Source organism: Alligator mississippiensis, chromosome 15, assembly GCF_030867095.1.
Source record: "Alligator mississippiensis isolate rAllMis1 chromosome 15, rAllMis1, whole genome shotgun sequence".
In the NCBI taxonomy this organism is placed as follows: domain Eukaryota; kingdom Metazoa; phylum Chordata; order Crocodylia; family Alligatoridae; genus Alligator; species Alligator mississippiensis.
The window spans coordinates 9,840,135-9,851,531 of NC_081838.1; the positions used below are offsets into that span (position 1 = coordinate 9,840,135).

The window sequence follows — 11,397 nt, forward strand, 5'->3', positions numbered from 1 at the left end:
GGATAAGTTCCCTGTGGCTCCATTTGGTTAAAGAAGACGTCAAAGGCCATTTTCGGCCTGTGCACTCAGACATGCGCACTGGCTTATGGGATGACTTTGCATTTGCAATTCACATCAGTTGTGACACAGACCCAGACTCCATTTTTCCACTGGGAACTTTTGGCTCTCTCTTATTGCCTCCGTTGGATCCCACCGGTTTAGCCCGCATTCTTGTGTCCTGAGCAAACCCTGTCCTTTGAACACAGATGACTTCTGCTGTAGGTGAAGAAAAAGACATTGAGAAAAGGGCAGAGCGGGGAGAGCAGGGAAGGGGCTGGAGAATTTCAAAAGAGCAGGGTGTGTTCGCCTCCTTTTGCCACATGCTGCATTGATCCATGCACGTCTACACCCCATGCAGGTGGGTGGCTGCTGGGGCGTGGGGTGCACAAGCTGGCTATGTAAAACTGTCTGCAGTGCAACACCAGGAAGGCAGGCAAGTCGTGTAATTAGGATACGTGACTATGAAACAGAGTTTCCTCGGTTCTGCTTCTCCCTGTGCCCCATCTTTACCTTAGACAAGTCCCCCTCTGTGCCTCAGTTTCCCTCAATGGACATCCCAGAAATAAAGGATGACATCCCGGAAATAAAGCCAATGAGCGAGGCACCTCCTTGTTCACTGTGCCTTTGGAAAGCACCCCCCTCAAGGCTGTTTGCACAGATAGACAACGGGCCAACTTTTTAGCTGGTGTAAATCAGTGGCATTACTCCCCAGGGCATCAGTTTCGTCAGACCCAGTATTGCACAAGTCAAGTTTATGCCATGTACTGTGGCTGCTGCCATGGTTATTCAGGAGCAGCTGTACAAAGATGAATGTCACCCACAGAAGCAAGGGATTCGTTTGGGAGTCCACCTTGGGGCGCATGGGGGTGCTGAATGTCCCAAGCTCATTACAAAACCAAATGTATTTGAGGCATGTATTTGGTAGCCGTGTTGGTCTGAGTCAAAAATAAATGCAAAACATCTAGAGCTCTTGGTTCAGAGACTATAACCTTTTTTATTAGACCAACTGAGAAATTGCAACAACAAGAATCATATTTTTCTGCAAACTTTCAGGCTCACGTGTCCTTTATCAGGCTCAGGGTAAGTTAAAGATGGTAAAAAGTCCCCCTGTGGATGGAATAAATAATGTATTGGACGCATTTCAGCCAGGAACCAGTCTTCCTGGGCACGCTGGCTTCTCCCCGAAGTTGCTCTTCTGCAGACTGATTACACTTTGCTTTTCCTGTAACTACACCTTTAAATCTCTTCGATCTCTGCAGAAGTAGTCATTGAAACTTCATTTCAATGCAGATTAGCGTGTGGGACACACACACACAAGTGTGCAGTGAGACTTCAGCCAAATTACAAGTCTTACAATGGCAGGAAGAGGAAAAAACAGAGCACTCGGCTGTGTTTGCCCAACTTTGGCAGCTATAATTACAGATCTTAGAGAAAACAGGCACAGAGAGATAACATGGTTTACAAAACAGGAAATACATGGGAGAGGCGGGATATCGTCTAAAATCCAGGTTCACCTCTTAAACAGTGCTAGGACTGGTGGCCATGACTATTCGTTGAAACTTTTAAGCCAAATGGTTGTGCCCTGTGGCTACTCCAGCAGATAAGCAAAATCCTTAGCTCATACAGGCTGGCGTAACTCTATTGAAGTTAATGGAAATGCATAGATTGAACACCTAGATATACAAATTTACTCAGAGGCAGATTCAAAGCAATTGCACCATATTCTATTTCAAATTTGGAATTGCAGCTGTTTCCATCAGCCTTAAACTCATCCAACAAGGGCAAAGAAACAAGCCCATGTGATCTCTGTATCCAGTCCAAATACCAGCTGCACACTCCTGAGTGAGAACAGATGGCAGAAATTATTCAGCAAAGCAGGAAAAATAGGAATCAAGGGGGGAAAACTATGATCTGTTCACAACTGGAAAAAAAATCAGATAAAAAAATCATCGACTAAATCATTTGTTCTGAAGATTTTGCTACCCATCCATTCGCCAACCTCAAAACATGATCTCTGTTTACAAAGAGGGAAATGCTGGCTGCAAAAACATCTGTATCAGAGGTTACAATTCAGAGCTCTTGATTTGGACTTCAACACTTACATTACACACTTCGACACGCAGCCCACGCTATTTCTGTGCTGTTGCTAGGCTTAGTGTCCCTGTCAATTAGGGGAATACCAGTTTAAAGACACTGCCTTGTCTAGACCTTGCAGAGCTATGCATTCAAGTCAGCTGCAATCCTGGCCCACAGATACCATGTAAGGGGAAAAATGAAGCAAAGGGGAGTAGTTCAAAGGGAAAGAAAGCCTCAGAATACCTTTGCCCTGTTCTTTTCCCAGCCTGAAAACTCATTTCAGATGTTGCAATCATGACACTTGCAAGAAGAATGAAATGCAGAACCTCTTCTCTGCATTCACCGCGGGGTCAAAACACTGGTACGGGCAGAAGCACGGGGCGGATTCGATGTCTGATTGGCAGCCCTGCAGCCTGATGATCAATGTGTTCACTGGACTAAGTGCGCGTGCACCAAGATAATCAAGAGCATTCCTCCATCTGCACCTGTGGAGGCTTACAAGGGGATAAAATAGGTAAAACAGGCGCTTACAGTGTGTGGATCCAGTCCCCCTCTGCCCTGCAGTTCACGCTAATTATTGGCACCTGAGCAAAGGGAAGTACAAGGTTTATCAGCGAGTCCAAAGGAAAGCATGAGGTCCTGTGAGGGCACGGAGCTGGTATTCACTCCTTTCACATTACACTCTAGGGCCTGGATGCACTGAGGTTGCAGAGGGCCTGTGAGTCACTGCTGTCAAGTTCAGCCCCAGGAGTTAAAACTCGGAAGAATTAGATTATGCATCAGAATTAGAGTGGATTAAAAGGCTGCTTTTCAAAGTTTTCATTAGGATTCACCCTGACACATGCACACGCGCGCTGGCGTGCACACCCAGCCATCCCCAGCAGAGCCCATCAAGTCATAAAGCAAAGATTCATTCCCCCTTTACCCCTCAAGGGGCAGCACATTTACTCCGAGCAAAGCTGGGACACGACGTATCACATGAGCCACCCAGGGAGGCAAGTTAGGACAGCAGGTGGCACCAGCTTAAGTGCAGGCTTCCAAAGCAAAGAGGCCAGAAGCTAATTGCCCACAGGAGCCAGCGCATGCTTAAAAACATGGCAAAGAACAATTTTTCCAACTATTTAATCCATCTAATAAAAGATATCACATCTACCCAAAGAACCTCGTCTGCCTACAACATGACACACATCCGTGACCTTCCTAATAGCCAAGCCACTGGCCAGTAGGGTCTGTGCAAGTCTTCCAATAGCATCTATTTACACAGAAGATCATGTCCAACAAGTAATGCCTAGCTCATACAGCCCCACCTGTTAGACCGGGAGCTTCTTGCAACATTTACAAGCTGGTCCGTGATGGAAGTGATGCAAATAGCCCCAGGGAGGAGGTGGGGGCAAGTAGGTGGTATTGAAAACCTTGCACTCCCTGCAAACACCTGTTAATGGCACAAGGTTAAAGAGAGAAGAGAATCAGGTACAATGAAGTTACAGCTGCCTCAATAGCAGGAAAATCAGGTTCTTTGTCGGATAAAAGGCTCCCAGTAGAGGTGTACAACAGGGAGAGAGTAGGCACAAGGCAACTGCAAGCGACTCAGACCCGGCTCAGTTCAGAAGATAGGAAGGAATTGCAAGCGGAGCTGGTTGAGAAGGGGAGAAACAATTGTGCAAGACCGTTCCAGTTTGCAGGGTTGAAAATTGACCAGTTCTGAAATGCTCCCAAAGCCACTGTCAAAGAATTCAAGTCTTTGACAGGTTTCCGTTTAAAACTACATTTTAAAAGGCAGATTCCTGCATTGTGGGCATTTCTTGTTTTCAAAACTGTGAACTCATTTCCCTCTTTTTTGCCCTCTTTTCCCTGCCAAGTGCCACAGAAGGACTGATACCTTTGGACTTTTTGTCTTGTGCACGGTTTCCCCCATTTCCTTTAACTCAGGGGTGTCAAAAACATCCCTGTGAGCCCAAAGAACTGTCTGTCCTTGGGTAGGATGAATGGCACTGGGCCAGCCCCAGAGGCCGGATTGGGTCCACACTAGATCCAATGCACACAGCGTCCACTCCAGCCAGCCAGGACCCGAGCTGCATGCAGCATCAGCCCCAGCCAGTCCAGGACTATGTTGCATATGGCACACATGTGGGGCCACACGCGGCATGTGGTGCTCACTCTGGCTGGTACATGCCCCACATGGTATACATGGTCCACCCTGGAGTGGTTGGGGTGGGCACCACGTGCAGCATGGATCCCAGACCAGCTGAAGTGGGCACCACGTGCAGGTCTTGGGCTGGCCGGAGTAGGTGCCACGTATGGGGCACAGCCAGAGCCGGGCACGTGGGGTTGGTCTGGCATGTATCATGTGCACACTGTGGGTAACTCCGGACCCAAGGGCAGCACCGGCCCCTCGGCCATACATACTTTGACCCCATACTCAACTTTACAAACTCCCCTGTACTGGAAAAGACACCTACTGCTATTCATAAAGCGGGGAAAGGGTGGAGAGGGGAGAGAAAAGAAAGCCCATATCCATCAATTGAATCTAGAAACAGGAATCTTTATTTTTTTGGAAACTGAAAGAATACAACTTTATAGTTGAACATTGATATTTAAATCCAGTCCAACTAGGACATTTCAGCAAGAACAAAATTCCTTCCTGACCCAAAATCTCTCCTCCTTTCCCTGCCCTCCTTTCACCCTTAGACTCCATCAGACTCACGGCCACCACTTCCACTGGGACTCAGCTTATCTCTGCAGTCATGTCCCAGTTTACAGCCGCTCACCTTGACACAGAACTGGCAGAGCCTTCCCATTTCAAAAGCGAAAACCTACCTGCAAATTCCCAGCAGTTGTTTTGTGTCTGTTCCAGACAAAGGCCGTATTCTAGCTTCACTGCAAGCAGGTATGCAGCTCCTAAGTAACCATCCCACCTTCCAAACCGCTGGCTGTTCAGCGCTTGCAGTACCCACTGGAACACAATGCATCCTTATGCACGCCCTAAACCAGGAGAGAGTGAGATCCACCACAGTAACAAAGTGTGTCATTTAAAGGGAATGGTGCAATAATGCAAGCCAGACCCTAATCTCACATAGGGGGTGTATATTCAGGGTGCTAAACATGCAAGGAAATCGCCTGCTTTAGTCTCAATCAGTGGCACCCAGCCTTCTGGCCCTGTGGACTGGATGAGTGATGCAGGGTTGGTCCGTGGGTCATCTCACATGGGGCTGGGTCATGGGGTTGAGCTGTGGGCCTGATCCACCCATACACTGCCCCAGTCTTGCCACGAGGCACCCTGATCTCGTGCTGACTCCATTCAGCCATGTGCCCAGATCCAGCTGGCACAGCATGGTGTGAAGGCCATATTATCTGGCCCATATGGCTGGCCACAGGAAATCTGGCGGCAGGAGAGTAGCAATTAATGCTGTCACCGCTCCCCCACAACCAAATTTTCAGACCCTTAGGGAGCTTCACTGGCTGAATAATGAAGCTCTGCAGGTCAGATTTGGTTTGTGGGCTGGGGATTGAGCACCCTTGGTGCTCAATCCAGTCCATTTAGCTTATTGTTGGACAATACTTATTGTTAAGTATTCATTTCAAAGTAGCATCTAAGGGTGTTTACACATGTACTAAGTCAACTTAAAATAAGGTGACTTAACTAAACCGACTTGAGTTGAACCATGTCAGAGCATATGCACATACAGCTGCTTAGCCATAGGATGGCTGCCACTGTGTCAAGTCAACTTAACTACTGAGACTCAAGATAATACAAGTCAAACCATACCCCACCAGGGAGTCTGATTTTGCAAAGCCAGGCATGTGAAGTGAACATAAATGATACAAGTGGGGAAACTGAGGCAGCACATAGTTTCATAGTTGGTAGGGTTGGAAGGGACCTGAGCAGATCATTGAATCCGACCCCCTGCCATGGCAGGAAGGAGTACTGGGGTCAAATGACCCCAGCAAGGTGTTCATCCAGCCTCCTCTTAAAGACCCCCAGGGTAGGAGCCAGCACCACTTCTCTTGGAAGTTGGTTCCAGATCCTAGCCGCCCTGACAGTGAAGTAGCGCTTCCTGATGTCTAGTCTGAATCGACCCTCTGCCAGCTTGTGACCATTATTTCTTGTCACTCCTGGTAGTGCTCGGGGGAACAGGGACTCCCCCAATGCCTGCTGGCCCCCTCTGACTAATTTGTAAACAGCCACTAGATCCCCCCTCAGCCTTCTCTTGTGGAGGCTGAACAGGTTCAGGTCCCTCAGCCTCTCCTCGTAGGGCCTGCCCTGCTGCCCTGGATCATGCGGGTGGCCCTCCTCTGGACCCTCTCCATGCTGTCCACATCCCTCCTGAAGTGCGGTGCCCAGAACTGGACGCAGTACTCCAACTGCGGCCTGACCAGTGTCGCATAGAGGGGGAGGATCACCTCCCTGGACCTGCTCAAGATGCATCTGTGGATGCATGACAAGGTGCGGGTGGCCTTCCTGACCACGTCCCCACATTGTCAGCCCATGTTCATTTTGGCATCAGTAATGACTCCAAGATCCTTTTCTGCCTCTGCACTGACAAGGGAGTTCCCCAGCCTGTAGGTATGCTGCTGGTTCTTCCCCCCCAGGTGCAGCACCTTGCACTTGTCGGTGTTGAACCCCATCCTGTTCTCATCCGCCCACCCCTGTAACCTGTCTAGGTCTGATTGCAGCCTATTCCTCCCTTCTAGCGTGCCCACATCCCCCCACATCTTAGTGTTGTCTGTGAACTTGAACAGGGTGCTTTCTACCCCCTCGTCCAAGTCGCTGTTGAAGATATTGAACAGTGCGGGCCTGAGGACCGAGCCCTGGGGGACCCCACTGCCCACATCCCTCCAGGTCTAAAATGACCCATCCACACCACTCTCTGGGTGCGGCCCTCCAGCCAGTTAGCAACCCATTTGAAGTCACATGATGAAGTGATTCTCAACCATGGTGCCACAGCACCTTGGAGTGCTGCAAGATCCTTTTAAGGGTGCTGCGGGATGCTATGCAACATTAGCAGTGAGGTGTGCAAACACCTACACGTGATTCCCAAGATCAACCCAGAGATTTCAACAGGGTCAAAACCATTCTGTCCTGTCATGCGTTTTCTGAGTTCTTCGCCACACAAGACTCGATCTATTATTTTTCCATAGTCAAAAAATGAGCGAAAGCCAAGGACTGGCATCTGAACTACCCTGGCCAAGAGCAGCAGAACAGATCATTAAAACCAGACTCCTCCCAAGGCCCCAGCCTTAATTCTTCTCAGGCGAGAGGGACAAGGAGTATCTTGTACAGAGTGTGGGCTGCATGGTGTTTTCTTCTGGCCTACCTATGGAGAGCAGAGAGGAAATAAGCCAATGTCTGCAGAGACAGTGAAGAACAGGAAGAGGCTAATGATCTCACCCCTATTTTAATTAGTGTTATTGCTGCTTATTTTTTACTGTGCAAAATGCTCTGGCACTTACGTGACCAGGGAAGGGGCTGGAAACCTTCCTGAGTGCAGAGCCCAGATCCTCCTGCAGACATGTCCCATCTTGCCTCTTCAACCACCTGAGAAATTCTTTGCAGGTGACGTCTTTTATTTTTTAAAAGGAGCTAATTGCCATGAGCTGCTGCGGGACGTCTGAAAAAGAAGGGGAAGTGGGATGGGAAAGTGAGAGGAAGGGAAAGAGAGATCTAGAGGGGCTGGTAAAAGGAAGGGGAGAGAGAAGAAAGACATGAAAAAAGGGGGAAGAGTGAATAGAAAGGTAGGAGAGCAATGGAGGGGAGATGGGACGTGGAATCAGGCTGGAACGGTGTTTCCCAAGCTCTTTCATAGAAAGGCCCTTTTCCACGCTCTGTCACCACTCACTTACGTGAGCGAGGAAAGGGATGAGACTTCCCTGCCAGTGAGCAGTAAGGAAAAGGAGAAGGGACACTCATACAGACACTCATACTCATACCCAGGCTGAGTCCCTTCAGGCCAGAGTCACAAGCCAGACATGCTGGCAGGAAAGAAAGGAGGGAGAGTGCCCAACCAGAAAGTTGAGTGATTATCTGGATAGGTGGGCAGAGATGAGGGGGATGGCTTGTTGCTTGCCAGACCTGGGGTTGGGTCCCTGCTCTGCCACTGATCTTCTGCATGACCTTAGCCAAGTCCCTTCATCCCTCTGCACAATGGAAGTGACAGCACTGAATGAACTCATGAGGTCCCTTCCAGCCCCTAATGTCTATGAATACAATGGGGGACACTAGGTATGACACTAAAGCAGAGGGGCATAAGTACCAAAGAGCAGGAGCATAACTGGGGCAGGATGAGAGGGGCACCAGCCCCAGGCACTGACTTGGGCCTACCCCCGCAAGGAGTCTTTCTGCAACACACACAGCTCTGAGCAGCCTGGCTATTGAAATCAGGTACAGTACTTGACTTATCAGCACTGTGCCCAGCAGTGTATCTGGTGGGGGAAGTGGGGTGATGCCCCTTCCCCGCGGTGGGCTTTGCAGCAGTAGCAGCTTCCACTCAAGTGAGGAGAGCCCAGGCAGGTAAGACTCCTCTCCTATTTTCCTTTCTCTCCCCTTACCTTCCCCTCCAACTCTGCAGTGGTCAGTGTAACTCCCCCCCACCCCAGGTGCTGACACGTTTGTGGTGCTTCCACCAAAGAGAGACAACACAGCGAGAGCAGGAAGGGCTGGAGACCCAGCAGAGGACAGGAGGTTGCTCTCCTGCACACCAGTGTAATTACTCCAGTCTTGAACTGGGACAAGGAGAGGCTGAAGGAACTGGTCCTGCTGGGCTGTGTGTGAAGGCATCATCCTCTTTGCATCCCTGTGAAGCAAGAAGTCTCACAGCCCCATTCTTAACCCCATTCTGTGATGCGAGTTACTGAGCTAGCTAGCCAGGAGCCGAATCCCAGGCCAGCACCCTGCTCCATGGACTTACCCACTCTCAGGTGACTTGGCTTGCATAGGTCCAGGGAGCTGGCCATCCCCAGGGTCCACAGCAATGAACCCCATCCTGCCCACTTCAGATACAACCCACATGTGGCTTCAGTGAACCCCATTCCCCATACCCTGACCAAGCCACGCCCCCCCCCAAGTTCTCTCCCATATTTCTGCCATTTAGACCCCTTGGAGCAGGAACTGATTGGTGATCTGTGCCATCCCGAGCTCAATATGAAGCTACTAAGATTCATTAGCTAATCAAGGAGACCAGCAAGCAAGGTAAAGCTGGGCCAATAACTGGAGCAGGTAACTTTCTGGGTCAAATGACCCCCCCCAAGCCTGACACCCCATTAGACTGGCATGCTTCAGGCAAGGCCAGTTTCGGTAGCCAACAGCACAAAGGGTGTGATGTGGCTCGTATCCAGGTACCTGGACATCCCAGCTCTCAGGGTGGCTGGGTACAGTGAGGAGCTGCACCGACACCATACAGCACCATAATGCCCAGTCTGGCTCATCCATCACTTCCTCCTGCTCTGTTCACCCGAGACTGATACCCAGTCTGGCTCATCCACCACTTCCCCCAGTTTGCTAACAGCTTGGCTCAACCGAGGAAGACCAGCCCATTCAAAATTGCACCAAATACCTGGCCCAGGCGGAGCACTGGGAACATCAACAGGAAGGGAAGGAGCAACCTGAGTCAGAACTGCCTCTCCCTTTGACTTTGGGCCTGGAGACCAAATAAACATGCAGCATGCTGCCAATGGACCAAGTGATGCGGGGCAGCTCCACGCCACCAAACAGCATGGCCAAAACTGAGTTCGATCAATGGGAGCTCCCACACAGCAGGGTCCTGGATGAACTATGTTGGAGTCCCGCCTGTCTGCAAACAGCCCTACCCAATGGGACCCCAATGATGCCAGCTTGCTAACAGCGCAGCTTCGTTAATGAACAGGTGTTTAAATGTTGGCTGCCACATGTGCGGATGCCACCAGGGCTGTGCACTTCCTTGCAGCAGTGCCCTGCAGATACCAGTGCCTTGCCCTTTCCCCGAGCAGTAGCTGAACAAAAGTCATTCAATTCTTTACTAAGACCAGCTCCTTTCATTTCCATTCCCTTTGATAAGAGGGATCATTCCTAAAGAACCACAACTGCCCTCAAAACCAGAAGAAGCAGAGAACCTGCCTGCTGGTCCAAAAACCTGATGTGATTAATTAATATTAATGAGATGCCCATCTTTAAGCCACAAACAAACAGGCTACATAATGAGAGAGAGAGAAAGAAAGAGTGAGTGTGCAAGTCTTGCCTTGTCTTTCCAGAGCCATTAGCTTTGTCAGTTCCCAGCTATAATTTTGTACTTTGTACCCATAATCATTTATGATTTCTATTGCAATAACCTCATTATTATTAAGTATTGATTTCATAGTAGCATCTAAGGGTGCGTACACATGTATTAAGTCAACTTAAAATAAGGAGACTTAACTAAATCAACTTAAGTTGAACCATGTTGGAGCATACACACATACAGCTGCTTAGCCATAGGATGGCTGCCACCATGTCAAGTCAACTTAACTAATGAGACTCAAGATAATACATCTCAGAGGTGAGTTATCTTGTGCCACAGTTAAGTCGACTTTCTGACAGTTAAGTTGGCTTAGCTGTCAGAAAGTTAATACATGCATATGCACCCTAAACACCCCAACCAAAATGGCAGACCCTTCATACTAGATACTATACAAACACATGAGCCTCTAGAAACTTTCCTGATAGGCTCTTTTTTGCTTTCTTAAAAAGAATTTGCATTAATGTGTCAGCTGGACAAAAATTCAGTTTCAAAAAGAGGAGGGGAACCAACATTTCAGGGAGGTCAACTTCATTGAGATGGCCTACTGGGCTTTTTCCTTTTAGAGCTTACACTTCTCATTATCTGAACACAATCACATTTGCATACATACTATTCTATACAATCACATGATTTCTTAAGTTCAAAATCAAGTCTTTAATTTTATAGAAACTGGGAGTTTCAACTGACCAATTCATTCATCTTCCGGGGAAGGTCCGGCTAGCGGGGGAACAAACCAATGTGGAACGAAACAAAGTTCCAAATGGAAATTGAGAGTTTGGGGCACTTCCGACAAAACCTTTCCACAAGGAAATACCAGGCAGCCCTTTCCCTGAAGGCCTCAAGATCGAAAGAGATGGTAGAAAGGAAGTATGATGTTATCCCAGTGGGATTTTCAAAAGTACTTAGGCAGTGAGAAGCCTTGGAGGTTTTTGAGATTCCCCAGTGGGTGGCTTGAAATGCCAAAATGCCTTAAGGGGTGTTGGTTGTAGCCGTGTTGGTCTAAGGACATAGGCAGACAAGGTTCTTTGGGTAG

General features: G+C 48.8%; 1 protein-coding gene and 1 long non-coding RNA gene across 2 annotated transcripts in view; both read right to left on the reverse strand.

Moving 5' to 3' along the window:
* BCDIN3D (BCDIN3 domain containing RNA methyltransferase) overlaps window positions 1-11,397 on the reverse strand; it is a 63,904-nt gene that overhangs the window by 5,356 nt on the left and 47,151 nt on the right. The gene's annotated exons all lie outside the window — the stretch shown is intronic.
* LOC109281567 (uncharacterized) lies at window positions 1,014-11,384 on the reverse strand. Its single transcript, XR_002088235.2, has 2 exons — window positions 7,567-11,384; window positions 1,014-5,097 (listed from the first exon to the last, which is right to left on the reverse strand). It is a non-coding gene; the product is annotated as an uncharacterized LOC109281567 (long non-coding RNA).